Source organism: Haliaeetus albicilla, chromosome 21, assembly GCF_947461875.1.
Source record: "Haliaeetus albicilla chromosome 21, bHalAlb1.1, whole genome shotgun sequence".
NCBI classification, from domain to species: Eukaryota; Metazoa; Chordata; class Aves; order Accipitriformes; family Accipitridae; genus Haliaeetus; species Haliaeetus albicilla.
The window spans coordinates 20,121,870-20,145,066 of NC_091503.1; the positions used below are offsets into that span (position 1 = coordinate 20,121,870).

The 23,197-nt window shown below is 46.5% G+C and overlaps 2 long non-coding RNA genes across 2 annotated transcripts; both read left to right on the forward strand.

The window, feature by feature from the left end:
• The first annotated feature begins 548 nt into the window (after positions 1-548).
• On the forward strand, positions 549-15,886 carry LOC138690334 (uncharacterized). Its single transcript, XR_011329175.1, has 3 exons — positions 549-604; positions 12,512-13,298; positions 14,521-15,886. It is a non-coding gene; the product is annotated as an uncharacterized lncRNA (long non-coding RNA).
• Positions 15,887-15,935: 49 nt separating this feature from the next.
• Positions 15,936-22,672, forward strand: LOC138690335 (uncharacterized). The gene is made up of 2 exons (XR_011329176.1): positions 15,936-16,886; positions 17,113-22,672. It is a non-coding gene; the product is annotated as an uncharacterized lncRNA (long non-coding RNA).
• Positions 22,673-23,197: the final 525 nt, after the last annotated feature.

Below are 23,197 nucleotides of genomic sequence, written 5' to 3' on the forward strand. Positions count from 1 at the left end.
AAGGGCGACAAGTACCTTCAGCCACTGACCCTCAGCACAGGTCTCAAAAAAAAGGCACTGTGGACCAGAAAAAAAGAGAGTCGAAAGGCTACCCAGCTGCTCACACAATGCAAGAGAAGGCCTTGGCTGCTGTTCAAAGCCGCTCTGAGTGAGTGTTTCAATTTCATTCTAAATTAAAAGCAGCCAGTGTTGTATAGCACAGGGAAAAGATTATGTATTAATGCTTTTTCCCCCTGACATAATCCTAATGATCGCACTAAAATAAATAAAAGTTAAGCTTTCTTCCTCTCTTTCCCCCGTTGCTATATTATGCCGTGGCGAGCAGCCAGATTTTCATAGGTGAAAAGAAGATGGGAGAGGTCCCAAAACTGCAAGAGAGGGGGATCGTGCACTGCCGAGCTCTGCTTCAACCTTCTCCCTCCTCCTTCGCCATTGACGAGCTTTGCTTCAGGCCCCCGTTGAACGATAAGTAAGAGAAGAAGCCCTTAAGCAAAAAGTCTGACCAAACCCGAAGTTGCCAACAGAAGGCAGCAGAAGATCCGTGAGGTGGTGACACGTCTGACCGCTCCTCCAGAAACCCTGGTGTTTGCTTCGGTGGGAGCAGGTGAGTGATACTGCGCTGCGTTCTTGCTGGAAAATATCCGTCTTCTTGAAAGCCGGTGGGGATAAGTGATACCCCTGGGGAGGCTCTGTGGGCACGTTACAGCCGGCTGGGGGGAAGGTGCCGTGAGATCTGGGAGCAGCGGGCTGCGGAGCTGGGTCCGGCCCCGGGTAGCCTGGTGGGAGGTGGGTGAAGGGGGTGAGGGGATGTGCCATCTCAGCTCTCGGTCAGCCCACACGGTACCCAAAAAGCAGCGAAAACACCCATGCGGTGCAAATTCACGCTCCAGGTGCGGTGTCATTTAGGACGTGGAAGTCGGGAGAAGCAAAGTCAGAGACCAGCTGCCACAGTGCTGTGGTTTAGCACTTGCCAAGCGTTCGGCTGTGCTCCCTTGGCGCACAGTATCCCAAATTCCAAGAACTCCCATCCAACGTGCCGAGTGCCTCTCCTGATGTCCAGGTAGGAATAGCTCAGCACGGGGACCTGCTCGGGCTGGGAGCTCCCCAGTGACAGGGCGAAGCACTTGCTGGTGTGCCCCAGGGTGAGGGATGCTCCTCTCTGCTCCGGCAACCCCAGGGGTGCTTCTGGTGGGGATTCTCAGCTGCTGTGAAGGTGGAACACCTGGACGTCAGTGCACAGGTTAAGAGGAGCTGAGCAAGCAGGAAAATGGGAAACATAAAGTTTAAGCCAGTGCTTGGGTTGTGTCCCTCCTGCTCCTCTTGCAGAGTTACAAATAGGGAGAAGAATTTAACTTTGGTGGCTACTTCACAAATCTCTGTTTTCCCTGCTCTTTCCCCTTTCCTGATTTGAGGTGGCAGGGCTCAACATCACGTCCTTGTCCATCTGTGCCTGCCCTGCCCTTTCCTCGGGATACAGGATATCTGGTTGAATTATTTTAATTGGCAAATGCTTTGTTCAAATAGTAGCTGTGGTGGAAATGCCTCTCGATGGGAAGTCCTCCTCGTACCCCTTCTGCCAGACCCAGCCTCTCCTGGGCACCGAGCCCCTGTCCCAAACCACAGCCCCATATAGCTGCCACCCCACATGTCTGAGCACCTCCTCCCTGCCACCTCCCAGCCCGGCTGGCAGTATTCTTCTGGAATAACTGGAATATACTGAAATACGGATCATGCTGGGAAATCTCATAGTAGATTGTGGCAGAAACAGAAAATTGTATTTCCTAGCTCCTGATACTACCCCGTAAGTCACAAGCTTTCACTCTTTTAAATGTATGTCAGTAGTGATCTTCATGAACTGCTCAAGCATTTTCTGCCTATTGGTCAAGGAGACATAAGTATTAGTTACCGGTCCTGGAGAAACCACGTTAGAAGCATTTTCTTTGGGAGAAACTGCCTGCCAGGCCTAAACACTAGGGCAAATCCCAGAAAGAAAGCCATGTGCTCAGCTATGCTTGGCCGAATGTATGGGAAAGGGGTGTCCAACTATACAGCTCTTTTTGGAGGATCCGAGCCTTAAAATAGAAACTTTATCCTAGAAAACTTAATGAGGATTCATAAAACCTGGGTATATATTTAGAAACTCTAGTGAACTTGCCTTCAGCCTGAAACCACGAGATAACTTATAAAACCCAAAATATTTCTGCAGCTTGTCCTAGAATGAGAAAGTGAGGGCCAAAATGATACAAAAGAAGAAAAAGGCTTGTATCACAGATGAGGCTATTCTTGGCAGGTCTGCGGATTGGCGGCTCTGCTTTCTGTCACGCAGGACTATCTGTGATGTGCATTTGATTAAAGCTCAGCAAGCACTTACACGCAGAGTCCTAAGAGTGTATTTCTGAGGCTGCTGCGCCTTGATCGCTCTCAAGTGAAATACACTGCAGAATCAGGGTAACCAGGACCCTAAATTCCTGGGGCAGCCTCCAAAGAGACCTTCCTGTGGTGGTACAGTGAGGCATGGGAAGTTGGCCGCTTTGGTTGAGAAGGGAGAGATGGCAGACGCTAATTCTGACAACAGAGATGTGGACACAGGCAAACAGATTTAGTTTGATGGCGGGTGAGGGGAGGAGAGAATAAACTCTGTCCCTTCCTTCCTGCCCACCTTATCTTTAATTTAAGGCTGATGGATTGATTACCATTTGTTATGGTAAGTCCATATGTGTACAGATCCAACGGTAGGATTAGGTTCCTCCTCCTTTGTTATTCGAAGTCAATCGCAGTTCATTAAATCTCCCTCATCAGTTCCACCACCTGCTCCTTTTTCCTTCCCTGACCCGAAGTCGCATGCCCATTTACCCTCTTCCCTTTGTTTTCTGTTTGTTTCTCTTTTAATTACATCTCTTGATCTTTTCCCCATCAATTATTTTGAGGAGAGAATTGGTCAGAAAACATCAATGCAAATGAAATTGTGGTTATGAATAAAAACAAAGAAATGGTCGAGGGATCTTCATTTTTCATTTTCTGAACAGCTCTGGACTTGTGCTTGAGATCCCAGCATACCCTTGTCCCAGGGCATGAAGCAGGGAGTCCGCAGCATGGGAACAGGGTCCATCCTTCTTTACTCCCCCCTGCAAACGTTCAGTGAAGGCTGTAACAGGCTCCTTCAGGGCTTGGTGGAGGTTTTCAAGTTCTCCTGTAATCCTGACAAGTCTCACACTCGGCAACGTCAGACCGTGGCTGCACGCAGGTGGAAAACCCAGGACCAGCACCAAATTCAACATAGATGAAGTCCCAGTTCTTCCCTTGGCTTTGTGTGCACAGCTGGGCAGCTGGATCGCAGGACAGAGCTGTTTGCGGGACAGCCTTTGCCCCCGGTTTTAGCGGAGTGAAATAGCTAGATGGATTTAATCAACAGGGTTTATGATTAATAGGTATTGCAGTCTCTTATCGGGACCCCGGCCAAGACGAAGGCAGTGGTGGGTTGGCGCTGGGCCGAGATGGGCTCCACAACCCCACCGCAGGTTGCGCTGCGCTGGGTTAGCAGCGTGTACAGACCCAGGGGGATGGGAGTAGCCAGTAACAGCTGAAGGAAGGAGTGGTAACACATGAAAAGCATTTGAGCACTCGTCTGACCAGACCCCTGTACCTCTCCTGGAAAACAAGGTTTAAAAACACGCGGCTTTTTCGCTCAGGTGAGGAGACAAGTCTTGATCTTGCTGCACGGAATACCTCCCGGTGTGTTGGTGTTGGGCGAGCAGTGCAAAAAGAAAGGCAGGCAGAGGAGAAGGTGCTTTTTCTGCTGTCAGTAGACAAACCTCAGAACAGCCTTAAACCGAGCTCTGAAGTTTAACCAGCTGTTTGGCAGGCCCAGACTCATCCCTTTATTTTTGTTCCCCTGGGTCACCAGAAATCCTCTTTCTCACACCCATCTCCTTGCTTTGCAATTGTCTGTGCTGCCTATTTGCAACAGAAAAATACGTGCACGTGGGGTTAGATGTTGTTTAATCCCTAAATGGAAAAATAACCACAGAAACCAGGTGGCAATTTTCAAGTTTTATGCCCATTCTCTGGGGTCAAGATGTAAAGAAATCCATATGTTCATGTTCATATGGGCAAGCAAACCTTGTGTCTCCCTTAACTACCTGTTTCCGCTTCTCTTAAGTGCTGCCCTTGACTTGTGAAAGGGCTGTAACGCACCCATGGGCTGGGGGTACTGTAGTGCCTTGATCTGGGTGTTTTTATCATGTTTTTGAAAGTTTTTTGAAAAGTTCATCCTGCATTGCAGTGGCAACAGAAGGGTTAATGTTATTTGAGGTATTTCAGATACTGACAGGGCTTAACCTAGGCAGCGTGGAGCATGACCAGGTGACTCTTAAATGGACAGAAGTCCAGCAATTGAGTTCATTTTGGATAAACAGTTGTTGGCGTGGACGCTTTAGCTGAATTTCATTCAAACCTCATAAATTTGCACATGGCTGGGAAGCCAGGAGAGAGTTTGTTTTCCAGAGGCCTTGGTGTGTGTTGTCTTTCCCGATGCGTCATGCGGGATCAGCTTTCTCCTGCCATTTCAGTGCTCTCGGTTCTGTCCCTGACAGCAACTTGGCAGCAGTATGTCAGGCCAAGAGAAGCAGGATTGAAGCCCAAGCGAGTGCTCCATCCAGAGGGGAGGGAAAGAGAGGAGGCGCAGGTCTGACAGCCTATTTTCCCCACACTGACCAAAATATAAAGATGGGTGAGCTAGAAGGTGACTGGTAGACTTGGCTTTTTGTAAACAGATCCTGGAAAAATGGTTGATGATGGAGGAAGAGAGCCCAGCTGTGCTACACTGGTGAATCTCAAAAGCAGCATCCCCTTCCCAGGCTTAGCAGCCGGGGCAGGGTAATGCTCCCTTACTATATGGCTGGCAGGTCAGGACTGCTGGATCAGATAATTTATAAGCGACTTTTTGTTGTTTTCCTTTCAGTTTGGGTCCCGAAACAAATTTGTGATCGTTGTCATGAGCGGAGTTTAGACTTAGGTTGGACTTGTTTTCGAAGCACCCCTCCGCGGTGCAGGAGTACATCACTGCAGAGGTAATGGGATTAGCCTGTGGGTGTGACCCCTGCTGAGGAAATGGGACCCCGAGAGGGCTTTGCACCCCTACCCGGCACCAAAGCTCTTCTGCACTTTGTGTGCTGAAAAGGCTTCACCTCATGTCGTGGCTTACGATTTAGTGACGCTCAAAGTTACTAGTCCAGTGGAGCTCCCCAAAAGCCAGATGGGCGTCCTCTTCTGCTTGGGCAGTGCTGTGATCCGGTTTAATGATTCCCAGTCGCAGATTAGGTGCAACTATGCAATATCTTGGTTTTCATACTAGGCTAATAACTCAGTAGGCTTTAATTTAAAAGGCCTGTTTGTTTCCAGAAACTTGTATTTGGTTCCCTTTTTGCCTAAAGATGGGAGAGAGGCTTTTTCAGGGTCCAAAAGGTAGTAAATTAATAAGGGAGTGTGCGTAAAATGACCAGAAAGTCTCGCTGGCTGTGTTCAGAGCCTTCCTGCATTTCCTGCTGGGGGAAAACCAGAAAAATACCTTCATTCAGCTGCAGAGGCCTTGCAAAGTGACAAGTTTTTATTTAGGGTTGGTATTTTTTCCCGGGATTCACAGTGGCCCAGATGCCCTCTCTGTTTGCCTGTGCTTTGGTTATGGCTGCAATGTTTTAAATATGTCTCTCTTAAATGAATCCAAATCTAAAATTCAGATCCCAAGATCCACCTGTGCCTTTTCCCTCCTGCCCAACTGTTTTGGGATATTCTGGGTGAGTAGCAATGTGTTTCACCAGGTGCTAGGATGGCAACGCACTTGGGACAAGTCTGCCTGTAGGCTCAGATCTGAATCAAAACTTGAAAAGCTGGTTTTACAGCGGGTCAACCCCAAACCACATTTTCTAACGAAGAACTTCAGCTCCCAATCTAGCTTTGGGTCAGGCTCTCCTTTTGCTGGAGCTGGGCAAAACATCCCAGTGAACGTGTAGATGTGTTGTGTCAGTGGGGAACAGGCTGTGAACAGCCTGTAAGACACTGGTGCTTGAGCATTTTGCATGCCTATCAGTTTGAAGGAAGCATATGACTGTGACATATTTTGCAGGTTATATATATATATATATATATATATATAAAAACCATTTGGGCAATCCCCCTCATGCCTGAAATATACCACTTCTTTAAAAAGTGAGTCATGAATTCTTGAAAAAAAAAAATCCCCCCTTCAAACCCTTAATCAGTCTCAGGAAACCCCACTAAGATACAGACTGGCAAAACCGCAATACGTCTTTCAGTCTCTGACAAAACACAAACTCTTACTTCTTTCCATCCCGGGCCAAACATAACTGCCACAACAGTGTTCTTGTAGTTTGTTTAAATCCTAGGTGAAGGTTTCAATGCACAAAATAAATGTGAAGGAGTTTTAAGGGTCTTTTTTTTCCATTATTAATTCCATCAAAATCCCCAAAGGGGAATACAGAAGGGGAAAAAATTACTTTTGTAGCAGTAGGAACCCAGTCTTGCCTGCTTTGGGTACATGAGTAGAGGCATTGAACACAATGAGATTATTCATGTGCATAAAGGTTGTCAGATCAGACCCTATCTTTGTAAAATATTTAATTACATACCATCAGAATCATGCCAGCTATGAAAAAGCAATAAAAATACTAAAGTGTGTCAGTGAGCAGTAGTAGTAACTGTAGTGGTATAAATCCATTAAGCTTTTACATATATCTCAGATACACCAAAGGCAGCAAGTCTATGCTGGTTAAAAATTTGCAAACAGTACACTAGCATCATAGTGCACATTCAAGCAAATTATTATGCCTGTTTTGCCAATTAGTACTCAAATTATGATACATGATGCCTTCCTCTATGCTTTGGGTAGGGAAGGGGAGCCACAGGCCCTTCGCCTGCTACTCAGTTCTCCAGTCAACACTCAGGCGTTGTCTCCCATGCTACGAGGGTGAAGGTTTTATTGCTTTACTTTGATTGATCGGTAAGAAGCAGAAACGATTCTGATGCTAAAAACGCAACCAAGGCAATGCACTTCAGTTTGACCGTGAAGTCACACATGTGATGAAGGAAAAGCACATTCTGCATAATATTTTTAGCCGGGAATAGTTAGCAGGAGGGTAAAACCAGAGCTTTTCGAAGCCATAGACTGGGAAGACATGAGTTTTGTCAGTTTTTATGCTGGCAGGCAAAGATGAAAGCAAGAGTCAAGATGAAAGCAAGCAGGGCATCCTTGTCCCACGTGCTCCGGGGAGTAATCGTGGCTCTCGGGGGGGTTGCATCAGTGTTTGGTACGGCGCTTTCCAGAGTTGCATCAGCTTGTACCTACTTTGTTTGCGTTGTCGGTAGAGACTGGAGTATTAATAACCGGCTCCATGGGGAAGGTCAGGCAACCCACAGTGGAAAGCAGAAACTGAGATAGGAAATACCCAGAACATCTTGGAGCAAATGTAAATCATGGGGAGAGAGGGTGCCAACAAGTGCAGTTACTCACCGGTCTGTAGCTGGCTCTGCCTGTGTGGGTGGGGTGGAGTGGGTGCGGAGCAGGTTGTGATTTTACTCGAGGTCTGTAAATATAGAGTTAATAGGAACGTGTAGCTAGAATAGTACTTCCTGCATCTGAATAGTGATATTGCGCACAAGTGAAGCTGGCAATCAGAGGTCATGACTGAGTTGCATTTCCATAGCGGATTTATCTTGCGCTGCTCTTCTACGTAACCCATGTTTAGGCTCTGTGCAATTGGTCGAAAGCAAAGTATGATTTTCTATGCATGTGTGCACAAACATGCTGCACTTCAAGTTCTTTATTTGAATCTTTGTTCAGCACACCGTGCTGGCCTTCCATTGCTTTGCTGAACTTTCTTTCTTTTTTTTTTTTTGATTACTTCTTGTTCCCCTGGGTTGTTTTTTTCCCCTTCAGCTGAGTGACTGTAATCGGTACCTAGTACATGCTGTAAATAACATAGATTATATTTGGTGGACAGCAGGGTGCAGGACTCAAGAGGCATTTCGAGAACCAACAAAAGTGCCATGGTTGGCCTTGTAGCTCTTAGGTTGTATCATCTCCTCCTTCTCCCTGCTCCCCTCCCCCATAATTTTCTGATGGCTGCTTTTAGATGGATTTTTTCAGGGGGGAAAAGCACTGATGCAAAGTGGATGACAGCAGATGTGTTCCCTTAACAGGGTCTTTCACTGAATGGCTCTGCTAATCATTATGTTTTGCTCCGTAGGACTTTTTATTCATTTAACAGGCTTATTTCCAGATTACATATTTGTTTTTATACTGTTTCCTCATAAATACAGGCACTGTAGAAAAAGCTGGCCCCACCATATTTCATGCAGTATTTGTTTATAGTAAGTGGGCCTCACTGAACCTGCATATACAATAAATACCCTTTCAGGATTCCTAGGCAGGAGTGGAGCGAACAGATGGCAAAACAGACCCAGGATTCCCGTTTACAAGGGGATCTTCAAATAACACAGGAGGAATGATAGCCATTAAAAAGCCTGCCTTCCAGTGCCTTTATTTTTGGCCATAAAAATTGGATACATTAGTTGCTTTTTATTACTGTTTTTGTTTTTTATTCCTCTTTTACATTCAATAACAGGCTTTCAAGGACTCGAAGTAAATCAAGGTGTGGGCACCTCCTTTGTCAACATCATCTGTTTGATCCATCTTTTCCCCCACCCTTCTTCATAGCAAGCCAGGGGTAAGAGCTAACTAGACAAGAATCAAACACATGTCTCAGACCCACGGCCTCTGAGGGATGCTTGAAATGCGAACCTGGGTCCAGGGGGAAATTTTGCAAACAGCTGCTAAAGCTCACACCCAGGTTGCAGGGCTGTGCCTCATGGATACCAGAGGGTTGGGAGAAATACTTTGCGCTGGGGATCTCTCCCTCTCTCTCATCCTTTGGTGAGGGAGACCAATTTGTAAATTGTTTTGTTCTTAAGCATCAAGAGTGAGAATAAGAGGAGGCTGGTCACATGTTGTTCTGTGCAGTGAGAGCTCTGTGTCTGTGTGTAGCAAGTGGAGAAAGAAGTACAAGAAAGTTGGAAGGTAGGATATTTCTATAGTACAGGACTCTCAATCGTCCTAGGGCTTAAATTCTGCCTGGTTATTTGGTAGTGCCTCTGCTTATACCTGCCATGACATATATCTGCCTGCTTGGCTAAGTGCTCCTCCCAGGTGAGTTCTGACCTCCTGTCTTTGCACAGAAATTCCCTCAGAGGTGAAGGTCCTGAGGGGGTGTTTTGAGGGACCTCCAGGACACCTCACAGCTTTCTCCATCCAGGGCCTCCTGCCTCCCCCCAGCTCATGGTCAGGGAAAGGGAATTGCCGGTGTAGATACACCTGCTTTGCCTGGTCGGAGAGCTGTAGGAGATACCAGCCCCATGTCCTGTAAGGACTGTATGGCTATGAGTTGAGTGCAGCTTGGCAGCATGGAAGCCACCAACACGGCACCCCCTGCGACACAGGTACGCTTTGCAGTATATTCTCCTGTCATACACCTTGGTTGGCAGGTTGTGCCAACTGTTCTCAGTAACTGAACAGCCACATACCAGCCAAACCCATGACTTGTGCACTGTCTTCCCAGACTATCTTCAACTGGGAGCAGAGCAAGGAGCACCGTGTTGGGAAAAGTGTTTGCAGTCTGCAACTGGTGTTTTTTAAAAAAAAAAAAAAAAAAGAAAAAGCGCCTTGAAGAAGCCAACAGATGTGGGATAAGGTGGATGGCTGTCAGGTTAATGCAGTGTATTAGAAACTAATTAGGGTATTTCCAGTAACAAAAGATGGCAACCACAAGCCTGGAAACCTGCTAGCTACTTGGAGCCCACAGGCTGCCTTGCAGGCTTCCACTCCGGTGGTCAGGCTGTCCTAAAACTCATGGGCAAGAGTAAAGTTGAGGGCATTGGAAGAGACTGCAATGGCTGGAAGAGGAACCAACTCCCACATAGACAGGCATACTGGCATGAAGCCTCACAAAAGCCCCTGAGCCAGATGGCTAAGGAAACCTTGGTTCCTATGTCAAATCCAGGTTGGAACGGCTTGGGTGAGCAGCTTGGGCTGGACCTGGGAACATAGCAGGAGCCAAGTCACATGTGGCTAAGCGGTGGCTGTCATCTTTTTGTTGTTATGGGGAAAATCATAGCTAAAGTGGGCTGGGACGTATCCAAGAATTATTTGGGAGGCTCATGCAGGGAGATGGCCATGAGGGCCACTGTATGGCTATGAGTTGAGTGCAGCTTGGCAGCATGGAAGCCACCAACATGGCCCTCCCGCGACACAGGTACGCTTTGCAGTATATTCTCCTGTCATACACCTTGGTTTGCAGGTCCTGCCAACTGTTCTCAGTAACTGAACAGCCACATACCCACCGATGTCAGGATCCCTCTTTGATAGGGAGAAGCCTATTTCTTCCTCAAATTGCGTCAGCCAGGTGCTTCGCAGCCAGGGGTTTTCCCTCAAAATCTCAAATCCTGTTCCAGCTAAACATAGCCACCAGCTTCTTAGCTGCTGCCTCTTTTTTTTTTAAAGTGTTTCAGTTTGAGGGAGGAGGTGGGAGAGGTGATGATAAAGTGAACTCCCCATATTAAACTATTAAATTCCTGGATTCTGACTAGCTCGGTTGTAGGTGTGGTCTTGGGTCTTTACCAAAGTGCAGAAATTTTGCTGATCGGGTTTGCTGGGACATAATACATGTTGCTTTGGAAGGGCAGAGACCTATGCAAGGAAGAAGACAAGGTAAGACGCTGTGATGCCTGGCTAGAGCTACCTGAGACAACCTAAGCAGTGCTGCCTAAGGCACCACTGAAGGTGATCAGGAGAGGTCCGGGTCCCTGCTGGGGCTGGGGATGCGGAACGCGCTCTCCCCCACCCTGCCAGGCTGTGCCTTGGCAGCATCCTGGGAAACACGGATTCACGGAACCCCCTGTGTTTCCGTGTACTGGCACTTGCTGTTTTGTTCCCAAACGGCTTCTATTAAGGTCCCATCATCAGGGCAGAAAATGCTGTGAGGGCAGAGGCTGCAGCTTTCCTTAGCCGTCACCTTTATGTTCTGCTGGCAAAGGTGCTAATTCTGAAGTGGGAAATAATGGGCCTACCGGGGCACGACTGGGAAGAGAACCAAGGAGAAAACTGAGATATGTCCTTATGCCTAAACAAATCTGATGCCTCCCCCTTCCCCCCCACCTCCAAGCAATATTCAAGCTCAATTCGCAGCAAGCGTGCCTTCCGCGCAGCTGGACGATGCCAAGTTTTATCGTCCCCTGCCTCCTGCCCGGGGGGCAGCGGTTGGCTGGGTGAATCCTGCACGATCGCACAGGATGCCGGTGAGCGCTGGATTTCACTCCATAGGTCCCCGGCTGGGGAATGCACCTAAACGGACACAAATGTTGTTATATCGGCCAAGCTCTTCCAGTGCAAACCGGTGTGATTTGCACTTCCCGGATCACCTGAATTTGTTGCAGGGAGGTGCCAGCCTGCTCTGGGCTGGTGTGGTCGCAGTTCACATCCGTGGGGTTTACAGAAGTGGTTACACTGGCGTGTGAAGTGGGCAATGTATGAATAGAGTCATGAAGGTCTCTGCAGGATAAGGAAAGGGTTTTGCAGCCTGCTGTTACCTGATCTAGCCAATTTGACATGGCCCCTCATCGTGGCAGATCTGAGCAACGCTCAGTATTCAAAAATAGAAATAGCAACAAACCTCTTCCTTTTCTTCCTTCTCAGTTCACAGAAAAAATATTTTGACTAGTTTGAAGGCTAGGATATTTTTTTTTCTGTGTCTGTTTAGATAAGTGAATGAATGAGTGTGTGTGTGTATGAGAGAGAGAGAGAGAAACAGAAGCTGCTGAAAGTTAATGTGAAGAAATTAGCCTTGTATTTGCTTCATGCATTTAAGGCTAAATTCTATTATTAGTTCCACAAGTTTAATGTGCAACATTTCCACTGGCTTCAATGAAACATACACTTTCAACCTGGAAGTCCAAGGCTGTAGCTGCTACTTTTAATGAAAACAATTATTTTTTAATGTAAAAATCTTGCATTGGAAATTCAATGCATGCCGCTCAAGTTGCCAGGCCTTCGCTTCACTGGCCACCAGCTGAAGTGACCATGTGCTGTAGTTTGCTTTGATAGATGGGATCCACCTGCAGCAGGCTGCCCTTGTGCCAAACCCTTCTGGACGGTCTACGCCCCGTGGAAATGGAGACTTTGCATCACGAGCAGCAGCATGCGCTGGCTGTTGCCATGAAGTCTGGTTATTCTGAAGGCTTAAAGACGTATATATGAAGCGAGTTAGTACTAAATTGACTACTGTACCTTTCATTAGATCTATTATCCACCTAGAGGCTATTTTCACTTTGAAGTGGCATTTGCTCCATAATAAGTAATGTCTCAAAATGCTGTTAATTAAAGTTTCATCTGTTTAGAGGATTTTCTTTTTCTTCCTCCCCCCCTCCTTTTTCATTTTCTTTTCAGAAGCTAGTAATTAGTCCAATAATGTGGAGACATTGTTACTGCAGCTCATTAAATTTGGCAATGCTCACTTGGACCTTTGAGTGCTGGCGATGTCAAGTTGACCTGAAATGCAAGGATTCCATCTGTCGGGAATTACTGATGAATTGGCAATTAAATATAAATATATATATATTTAACTCATTACTTGTGCTGGATTGACAGTCCTGCAAGTGCTATCATTTTATGTTCATCGACAGACTAATAAAGCTTCCCCTGGGCTCCCTTCCTCATGTGGAGGGACCGGCAGCAGGGATAAGAGGAGAATCAGATGCCACAGGGATTTAATTTTCGTTCTGTCTGTAGACTACACTGACGAGAGTGTCAGTTTGGGCTGGGGTGAAGTGAATATCTGGGCTAACAGAGACAACTGATGCCGTCTGGATAACCAGACAGCCCTGAGATGATGCTGGCTCTCGGCTGTTATTGCCTGTTGTTGAACTGGTGGCCGAGAAATGGATCTCTGTCCTATTTCCCAGCAGCTTCCAGTCATGGACAGGGGAATTTATTCACCACTGCTTAAGATTGTCTTCTCTTGTAGCAGAAAGTGGAGAGAGGTAGCTATCCCTTATGTTCGCTGTGGGTTCCTGGGGAAATGGCACCCAGGAAGCGATGAAGAGGAGGTGAGGAGCACAGGATCTCTCAGTCCTGGATTACGCTGCCAGAGTAACACCGAGGTGCCAGAACATCGTTCACTGGGGATGCCTCACACAGGCATGCTGTTGAGATGTGCCGTCCCATTTCTGGCTGGGTGAGTTGCTATTGCAGCAGGGAAGATGTAACAGGGAAACTTTAGTACTTTTTGACTCCCACAGACATCAGGTTGATTTGGGATCTCAGTGTTAGGTCTCCCACCTGCATCCTCAGCAAGTGCCGGGCCTCAGCGCTGTGGAGCATGAACCTTACGTGTTGGCATGCGTTGGCCTGAGACCTCCTCTGTCCTCCTCCTGCCTTTGGAGGAAAGGCAGAGCCATCCCATGGCTCAAAATTAAAAGATTCAGCCTGTAGCAATAGCTTGCATTCTAGCATCACGGGTAATTTGCTGTGGCAAGAGGAGTCTGAGGAAAACAAAAGAAAAAAACCCAAAACTGTGAAGGGAGAGAGAAATAACTGAGAGCCCAGATTCAAGGCTGTCCAAGCTGCTCCTGAGGCGGCCAGGGGCAGATGGTTTGGTGGGAGATGTGAGGAGCACAAAGCCACTGAAGTCTAAGATCTCTCTAAAACGTCTTCTCCTCAGACAGTGTCCTCGCCACATCTTTTGCAGACTTGGTCAATTTACCCACCAGCCAAATAACGTCTTCCTGCCCCAGAAAGAGAGATCTCTGGACAGTTCACCCCTTAAATACAGATCTGTAAGGTTTGCCAAAAGCAGTCTTTAAATCCTGTGTCTTCAGACACTTGCTGTTGCATCAAAGCCCTGCTGACTATCTGGGACCAGATCCACCTTTAGAAACAGGAATTACTGGATCCAGGCATAGGGAGGCACAACAGAGCAGATGAAATGGCTAAATATTTAATAATAAAGATTGTTCACACATTTCCAGCTTAATGTTACTGGCCAAGGAAAGCTGGATGTTTCACATCAGGTTAGCAGGATATTGCAATATTTTGGCTGCTTATCTGAAGTGGAATGAATGGAACTGCCAAAGCTTTTGAAGTTCACTCATGAGATAATATTTTATTAATTTTCTGAGCTGAGGGCACTTTAGCATCTCCTGTGAGTCTTCTGAATATTAAATGCATGTAGCTGTATAGGCAGGACTCTTTCAACATTCGCTCATTCACTGTTTAAAAGCGTCCGCTTCCCATAAATTGAGAGCAGTCTCCTTGGTTTTCCGAGAGTTATCTTCCTTCCAATAAATTAGAAAGTATATCAATTTCCTACTTATGCCCTTTGAATTCAAAGCAGGAGCTACTTAAGCGCAAGGGAAGATGCAGTCTGTGTTTGTCTTGTTTGTCTGTCTGGTCCACAGAAAATGTGGTTTAAGTCAGAATGAGCTACTGTGCTTCAACTCCAGCTGCGAAAATAATTTTATTTCATGAAAGCACCCAGTCTTTTAGTCCTGCTCCGAGCTACCCTGGCCTTCAGCTGGAGTCCAGCCTGCAGAGCAGAGGAGAGAAGTGTAAGACCTGACCGCTGCTGTGCATGGTACCAGCAGGACCAGCCAGCCTGGTCGCACCCCAGCTCTCACGCCTGCGAAGCCAAGACTCAGCTCCGCCAGCTCCGACGCAGCAGCAAGACAGCTGCCCACCTACCTGCAGCACCCCGGGGAGAGCAGGCTTGCTCCTGACATGGCAACAGGTACCTGCAGGATGATTTCGACCTTGGGATGCATCAATTTGACGTCGAAGAGCGCGAACTCGGAGAGCGGAGGTGGTGAGTTCTCATCAGCCGTGGTTTCCTACCTCCAGCCGCAGCTGGGTGAGAGCAGGGGAACGTGGGAGAGCGTGTGCCAGCCAGAAAAGCGCTTGCTGTGCTAGATTCAGAAAACCCTCCCAAGTGCGGGGGGCTAGGCAGAGCTGCCAGCATGGACCTCTACATCAAAAAGGACAGGCAGTTCCTAGATCTAACGTCTGGCGCTTTATAAATAGGGTTAGATGACAGGGAAAAGTAAAAAGAATACCGAAAAAGAAATAAAATGACAGCCTTTGTCCAAAAATATGCCAGTTACATTGTTTCTTTTCCTAAAAAAAGAAAGAAAAAAAAAAGGTTGCTTTTTTTGCATTAAGCTTGTCATAACTGGATGATTATAGTAACACCATGAAAAGAGCCAGCCAGGATGTGACACTTTAGCTTTCAAAATAGCTCTTCCTAAAATAAACCCTTCCCTCACAGACTGCTACTGTGATACTTATGGGAAAATGTGAACAGACCACTCGTTCTCCCATCTTTCCTTGGCGATTGAGGAACTTTCCATCAGTTTATCTGCTCTAAACTCCTGTCCCTCAGACAGGGAGGCCAAAACCGCAGGAAAACGGTGGGAGCGTAATTTAATATGTTTCACCAATTTGCCTTAATGGCACTTTGGAAGCCTTCTGATTTAATTAGATTTACTCTGTGCCCACAGAGAATAAACACATATACCTTCCATTTACATAAAGGTCGTGCTATTTGCAGAGAATCTGCCGCGCAAAGCAGGACGGAAGCGGACCCTGTTGCACGAAAGCAGCCTGCTAGCCCTGTGGCCTCGAGCACTCATGGTCTTCAAGCTCTCACATCCTCAAGCATCAAGCCAGACTGCGTGAGCTGTGGGCATCTGTCCCCTCCGGGTGCCGTAGAGGCTGCGTTGCCCACCCGCGCAGCCCTGTGCTGCCCGTCCTTCCTCCCGTGCAGAGCTTACTCCCTCCTGGCTCAGTGTGCCTGCTCTCTAAATGCACATCAAACAAAATCAGCTGGGCTGGTAAAAACCTCCCCCCAGGAAGGAGCCGTAGCCTTTTTGGCCAGCACGGCTGGACCATGTACACATGACATCTCACGCAGCACGGCTGGTATCGCTGAAACAGTTATTTCCCTAATTTAATCTTTTTATAAATTTGCAGATGCTTCCCCCATCTCAGCAGTAAAGGGGAAGCAGCGATAGCTGTGTTCCCACACACACTGCATGGGAGCTCAGCTTAAGCAAGAAGAAAGATGTGTGTCCCCATGTGGCAGGGACATTCCAGTTCAGATGAGAAAAACGTGCCTTCTGCTCAGTTGTTTTCCAGTGCTGCGAGTTCCCCAAATGAAGCCAGCAAAGAGCAGGGGCTGGTCAGGTTCTAATGGTGTTTACTTGATCTTCCACTAACAAAGTTTAGTGACTTGCGTAAATTATTACACCGGCTACTCCCCTCACGGTATCACTTTCAGGGAGCGCAAGGACCATTTTCCAGTTCTCCCTTGCTGTCTCAGTAGGCGATTTCTTGCTCCGCTACCGTCACATCCTTGCAAAATGAAATGGATCACCACTGCAGGTTTGTCACGTTTGCCTTCTCCTAGCAGATATTGGACAGGTTCATTGTTAGCTCCAGACCTAACACCGATACCAAGTAAGTGGGCATGTCGTAACATGGAGCTTCTTGAAAGGAGGGGTAAAAGAAAGCTGCTAATAGAAAGACTAAAATAATACGGAGGAGGTTTTCACTTGGGTTAGACTGCTTTCTCCTCACTGAGGCAAGTAGTAGGGGGTTTTTAATCAGGAAATAAATCTGATGATCTCTGAACTGGGGAAGGTCAGGTTTCAAGTGACTCCCTACAGACTCACCCATCACGAGTTACGTTGTGAAATCCACAGGAACAGACTGCACTCGTGCCATGCAGCAGGGCATCCTGAACAGGACGCTTGCAATTTGGGGTAAATTGGTAAGCTTCCATATCTGATGTGATGATATGGCTTGACATTCTCATGAATGCTTTGTCTTATTGGGGCAGGAGAGGAGATTCCTCTGTTCTCTTCCACATACCAGGAAAAGAAGCCTCCAGTGGTTTTCCAGTGGTTTAGTATAGTAGATGTCCCGAATATATGAATACATATATTACAGAAGGAAGTGTCCAGCTACACAAAGTTTTTGCTTGTTCTTTTAACCAGCACCGCTCTCCCCTCCTCGACCGTCTCTTGTGCAGCCACAGCGGCAGCATTGGAAACCAGGCTTGGTCGGCCATTCACTCCCCTGCAGCATGCCTGGATGCACCGAAGTCCTCTGGAGCCTTGTTCCTTCTCAAAGGATGGCAGCACACCCCTCTGCCGCTCTGCGTATCGTAGCCGGCCTAGAAGGTAAAAGTCGGGTTGATCCCAGGCTAAAGGACGTCAGGCATGGCACGCAATCTGTGGCAGGGAGATAGTTAACGTCCTCCCCCTCTGCAGGGGGAGGTTGCAGCTGCCTATCCAGCCTGCCAAACTGAAAGGGGATCCAGCCCTCAGGGAAATGTGTCTGGAGTTATTTAATCCCAAAAGGATTATAAAGAGAGTACGCTCTAGGGAATGTCTCAAGCCCGATGCCTGTTAAACAAAACCAAACCCCCAAACCGACAACTCCTTTCCCCCTGATGGTTTGCAGCAATAGATACCCCTGAACTTTCACCGAAAAGTGTTGAAAGGGGCAGCGGGGATGTGGTCAAACTGTTTTCGCTGCGCTCCCCTCTCGGCCCGCCAGCCCCCTTTGAGGCAGTCGGTGCTGCTCCTCTGGAAACCTTCTTCTGCTTTGGCTTCCATGGTGCTATTGTTTCCTGCCTCCCCTCCTACCTCTTTAATCTCCTTCAGCACGTCCTTTGGAGGACCTTCTTATCTCCCTCCAACTTTTGTATGGGTTTCATCGGGCCGAGTCTTTTATCCCCACCTCTTCCTCCTCTGTATCTTATCCCTGGTTAATCTCAGCCGTGATCCCTACTTTGCCTGTTCATCCATTCTGTTTTCGACTTGTGTTTAGACTGTAAACTTCAGATAGGGCCTGTCTTTTTATTTTATACATTTACAGTACCTCCAGGAACATGAAATCACAGACTGGATTTAACTCATCAAACAGAATAAAAACATTAAAAGAAAGCTAGTCTAAAAGGTTGCATGGAAACATCTTTCTCATTTTCAGCAGCAATCCAAGGCAGTGAAGCTTTTTTGTATAAACACGTGAGCATCACACTCCTGCGCAGCACAGCGGGATGGAGCAAAACCACCGGTTCACCCCCTAGCAATTCACCCATTGCCTCGCCAACAGCAGGTATGAATTTACTGGTGAGGAGGAAGAAGAGGTCCTGTTTCTTCGATGAGTAGCACCAAGAAGTCTTGGTTACCCTGGCTACGTGGGACATCAGCGTGGTTACAATGGTGCCCAACTGCTGCCATGCACACCATAGTTAGCTCACATCATGCAAGGGATTTTTTTTTTTAAGGAGCTGTGACAATGGGGTGTTTTGTCCATTTTTTCTGCATTCCTCTTTGGAGTGTCCTGAGAAGCACTAAATGTTCTGTAAAAGAAGAACAATCTGGGTGTCTTGATGTGCACACATTTTACAGCCGGTGGGCTCTGGTCAGCACTTTTTTCTTGAGTCCATTAAGACCTTCAGTGAAGTTCCTTGTTCCCAGGCAGGTATCTATTCCTGCCTGCCTTACCTGATCTCATTCAGAAGGCAAAACAATGTTTTGATTTGTTTCTCTTTTTTTGGAGGAGCTTCCATCCTTTCCCACAACCTCTTCTCTAAAGAGCTATAGAAGCTAGTAACTGCCTCGTTAATTTTAAACAGGTATGTCCATGTAACCACTTATCTCTGACAGCTGCAATTAACCTCCAGCCAGTGCGCGCTCGCTTAGGCATTTGGCTCCTTGATTCTTGTGGTGTTTCCCAGTGATGCAGGAGGGTGCCAGGACCTTCATGGAGCCCGGTCATGCCGTACAGGTGCCTTCCTCCTCTCCCAGCAGCCCGGAGCACCCACACGGCAGGCGCCTGCCTGAGCTCTCCTGAGTTCTGAATACAGCTGACCATCGGCGGTAACTCGACCTTACCATTTCCTTCTCTACTTCCCAGACCTTCGACTGTACGTAGTTTTCTTTGTGGTCTTTGCCACCGATGAGGGAATCTGGCCCTCTAGGCATCTTTGAAGTTTTTCCCATGACATACATGAGGAAGTAGCAGATGATTTATTAAGATCTAGTAAACCATTAATTCACTCATTCAGGACCCAATTAATTCCTTTTGCTGCATCTTTTATCGAGCCACCTCTGCTCTATTGACGGGATGATTACCTGTTTCTAAAAGTAACTGCAAATTACCCAACCACCTGATATTTCCCTGAAGAAAGACAAATGATAAATTGATCGATAGAGGAAAAGTACTTTTTAGAGTGAATGACACATGACTCTGTGCAGGAAATAGCTAGAGAAAGGCAACAAGCTGAATGGGAAATACTGGACCAGAATCTCTGGTCTGGCATGGAGATGTGGCTCTACTCATTGCACATTCTTAGCAATTTGACTTGCTGCCTCTTGATGTTGCACTCGGGGCCACTGCTGTTACTTACGTGTGGCGGTAAAATAGTTTCCATAATGATAACAATAACAGCTGGTCGTTAAAATTCTGAAATAATTTATATGGATAATTTTTATAAGCCTTGTGTCCACTAGGACTGGAAATGTGCCCTCTATTCTTTGCAGAGCAATCTTGGAGGTTGGGCAAGGCTCTTTTTCCACTTCTTTGTCTTTCTGAACCTCAGTTTCCCCTTCTGTAATAAAATGGGAACAATTTTGCTGCAGAATAAGAGTTAGACAATTAGCCAGAGTATGGGTTAATTGGCGTATAACAAGCCTGTTGTGGGGGAATGTATGGAGACTTATGTATGGACTACTGAGAATTAGGAAACGGAGCTCCACCTTGCCCTTTATTTCCTGTTTTGTTCTGTGCGAGTTTTTCCTCACTCTGTTAGTGATGCTGTTAAATGAAGCTTGCACTGCTATGAGTAGTGACTTTATTTTTCCTGACTTGAGCCATGTTGACTTTGGAAAAAGTAGCAATACCTGCCTGTGAAGTGTAATGAAGGACTCTGACAGTTCATGGTACTGTGATGCCTTATTACGCTATGGTAAGCATACAGGATGATTAGTTCTACCATTAAAGTCCTATATAGGCACTGTTTGTCCCATACACATGCTGCTTTCAAACACTTGCAAGCAAAAGAGGTATTTCAGGAATAGTAGATGTATTTGTACTGTACAAATCCACACGGTCCTGACCTTTGAGTGAGGAGATATAGTTTTTTAGTTCCTGGGAATTATCTTGTGCTTTAGAGACAAGGGAACTGGCCTGAGGAACTTGGTGTCTGGAGACCTGATACTGCAGCTGGGGGGGCACAGGGAGATACCTGTGCTGCTGCAGACCCAGCACTTAGGGCTTTGCTTTTGTAGGTCCACAGACAGCACCAGAGCCCAGAAAAGACACGCAGGGACATAGCAATGCAGAAGGTAGCTTCTCCCAGGGTGCCAGAAGGTAGGGTATCTGAAGAGGAGACTATTTTATACAATAACTGTGGTGACACCGGGGCCATTTTATAGATCCAAATTCAGACATTGTATGAGCTATCCCAACTCTGTTGAAATGTATAGGCTTGCACACAAGAGCATTGATGCCAAATTTATCCACTGCCTTTTAAAATTGTAGCAGTGTTTCTTCACAGCAAAGACCTTTCTTTCTGGACTCTTTTTTAAGCTTTGCATGTGTTGTAATCCCTTCTCGAGCTACCCACCTTTCTGCCTTTGGTATTTAAATTTGAAAGATGACTTTAGACATCTCACATGTTCAGCAGCAGATTGAACCCTCAGCCTGGCAAGTCTTGTTCAGTTTAGAAGTAATGACAATGTTAACAATTGATAGAATAGATGGCAGTCTATTTAACTAGTTTATTCTATAATAGCTGAAGCAAACCTCTATAAGTGTTCAATTTAAACTGATATATGCCCCATTTTAAATGAGTTAGCAAATATCTGTGGTGAAATTTTCAGTGTTAATTTAGACTGATTTTGGTAAAATCTGAGCTACTCTAATATGCAACACCTATACTTTCCATTTGCCTCTCTTGGGGAAGAGCGATTTAAAGCTGATTTTTCTTAACCAAGGAAACAGAGCTAATGTAATAAGCTGCTTAGGATTTCTGTAAACCAGAAACATTAACTGGGATATCTCAAATGCTAAAACTATTTCAGCACACTTTTCTTCGTTGCCGTTACCATAATTGCGTTTGTGTTTTAACGCGACACATTTTGAAATGCTGTGGCTGCACAGCGTCAGGCTAACGGAGGAGAAAGCACCCCTCTTTCTGCGAGCGGCCCCTCCAACCTGCTCGTGGTCCCACACGCTGCAGCCCTGAGCTGACGTGCCCGGCGTCCCTGACCGCCGAGAGCCCTTGCGGTGGGAAGGGAGCCACGCTGTAAATCACTCTCACGCATTAGCGGGGAGTGTTTTTTCTCACCAATGATTACGGTTGCGCCCTTAGTTGAGGAGGTTGTTTCGGGGCAGTAAATTGTGCTGTGGGTTATCTCTGTCTCCCTCCCTCTCTGGCTTTCTTTTTCTCGCTGGGTAGGAAATGGCTGTTCTGAACGGCAGAGCCCCTACGGCCTCCCGGGCTTTGCAATCATCTTTTGTTTCCATTTTAGCGAAAGGACTGTCTGAAAGGGCGATTGAGAGGACCTGGCTCTTAGTATTAGAAGTATATAAATTACTACATCCCAGGTTGCCATCAGAAGTCTGCATCTCAGAGATGAAGCTAAAGCAGCGGCTGCCGTAGCGGAGGGTGGGATTGCTGACAGCCGCCCCGCGCGGCGCTGGGCAGCACCACTTCATCACCTGATGCATTGGAAAAGCATCCGTGCTCCAAAAACGGGAACCAGCGTGGGATGGGGAAACTCAGGGGACTGCTGATGGGGGACAATTTTGCTCAGGATTCTACAGATGATTAAAAAAAAATTATCTTGACAGATTATTTGCTTTTGCCACTCTAGCCTTTAAACAGTACGTTAAGTTGGACAATGTGAGAACTATCAGCCTCGTGACCTGGTGGTGCATAAGTCTCCCCCCCCGTTCCCATCCCCTTTGCATCTTGTCGTCTCCTCCAACGCCGTGCCCAGCCCGATGTGAGCAGGGATTTAAACACCTCCCGGTATAGCACTCGGCGTCTCACCCAGGGCACTTTGCCCTGGATGGAGGCAAAGCCGTTGTGGAAGCTGGCCTCCACGCCTGAAATGTCACCCCAGGTGCTGGTGCAAACTAGCTCTCACAGAAGTGGTCGTGCTTTACGTGAGGGGCAGGCTTTATCAATAGACTAAGCTGGACCCATGGCTAATACAGGATAAATAGATGGTTTAGTATATGGTTGATCGATTAATATAGAGGACAGGAGGTCAATGGGCTTCTCTCAATTTCTGTAACACTTGTATGCTTATGAGCATTTATAATACATAACAGTCACGTCTGTAGCAAGTTCATAGTATCTGTTGGTCATTTATTAACTCTTTATAAATGTTGCCTTAAAGCAAGTTATGAGTCAGTAGATGATGGTTAGAACTACTCAAAACCTTCCTTTTCTTTTCTCTATCAGAGAATGAAAAATCAATGCATTCTGGATTTCAGTTACAAAAAAAACCCACCTAAAACCAAACAGAATGAAAAGGCTGCAATGTGGTCCAGACATTCCTTACAAACCTTGTCAGACTGGACCGTTTTGGTGTCTCGTTTAACTAAAACATCACTGAAATACTTATTTTGCATGCTCTGTGACAACGCATAATCTCTTATGAAGCAGATATCCAAACCAAAAAAACATGTTTTGATGTTACTGGAAAACAAGGTTTTCATTGATCCAAACTGAGCTTTGCGGTTTTTGGAATTTTCATTTTGCAGGAGATTAAAAAAAGATCTTAGTTTTCATTCTTGTTCTGCTTAGGAACACAATTAACTGGAAAAAAAATGGAATTCCCTTAGCAGCTAGAAAGTCTAGTGTTTCTGCATGCTTCTCTGAAAAATAAATGGGATTACTTTGTTTAAAAACTGCTTTTAGCAACCTCTGTTAGAGCCCTAAAATGCACAGGAGGGCATGATCCTTCTTCCTTTGAAGTCCCTGGCACAGTATCCATTGACTTCACAGGGAGTGGGATTGACTGAATAATTGTATTGCAGTATGAATGTCTACCCTGA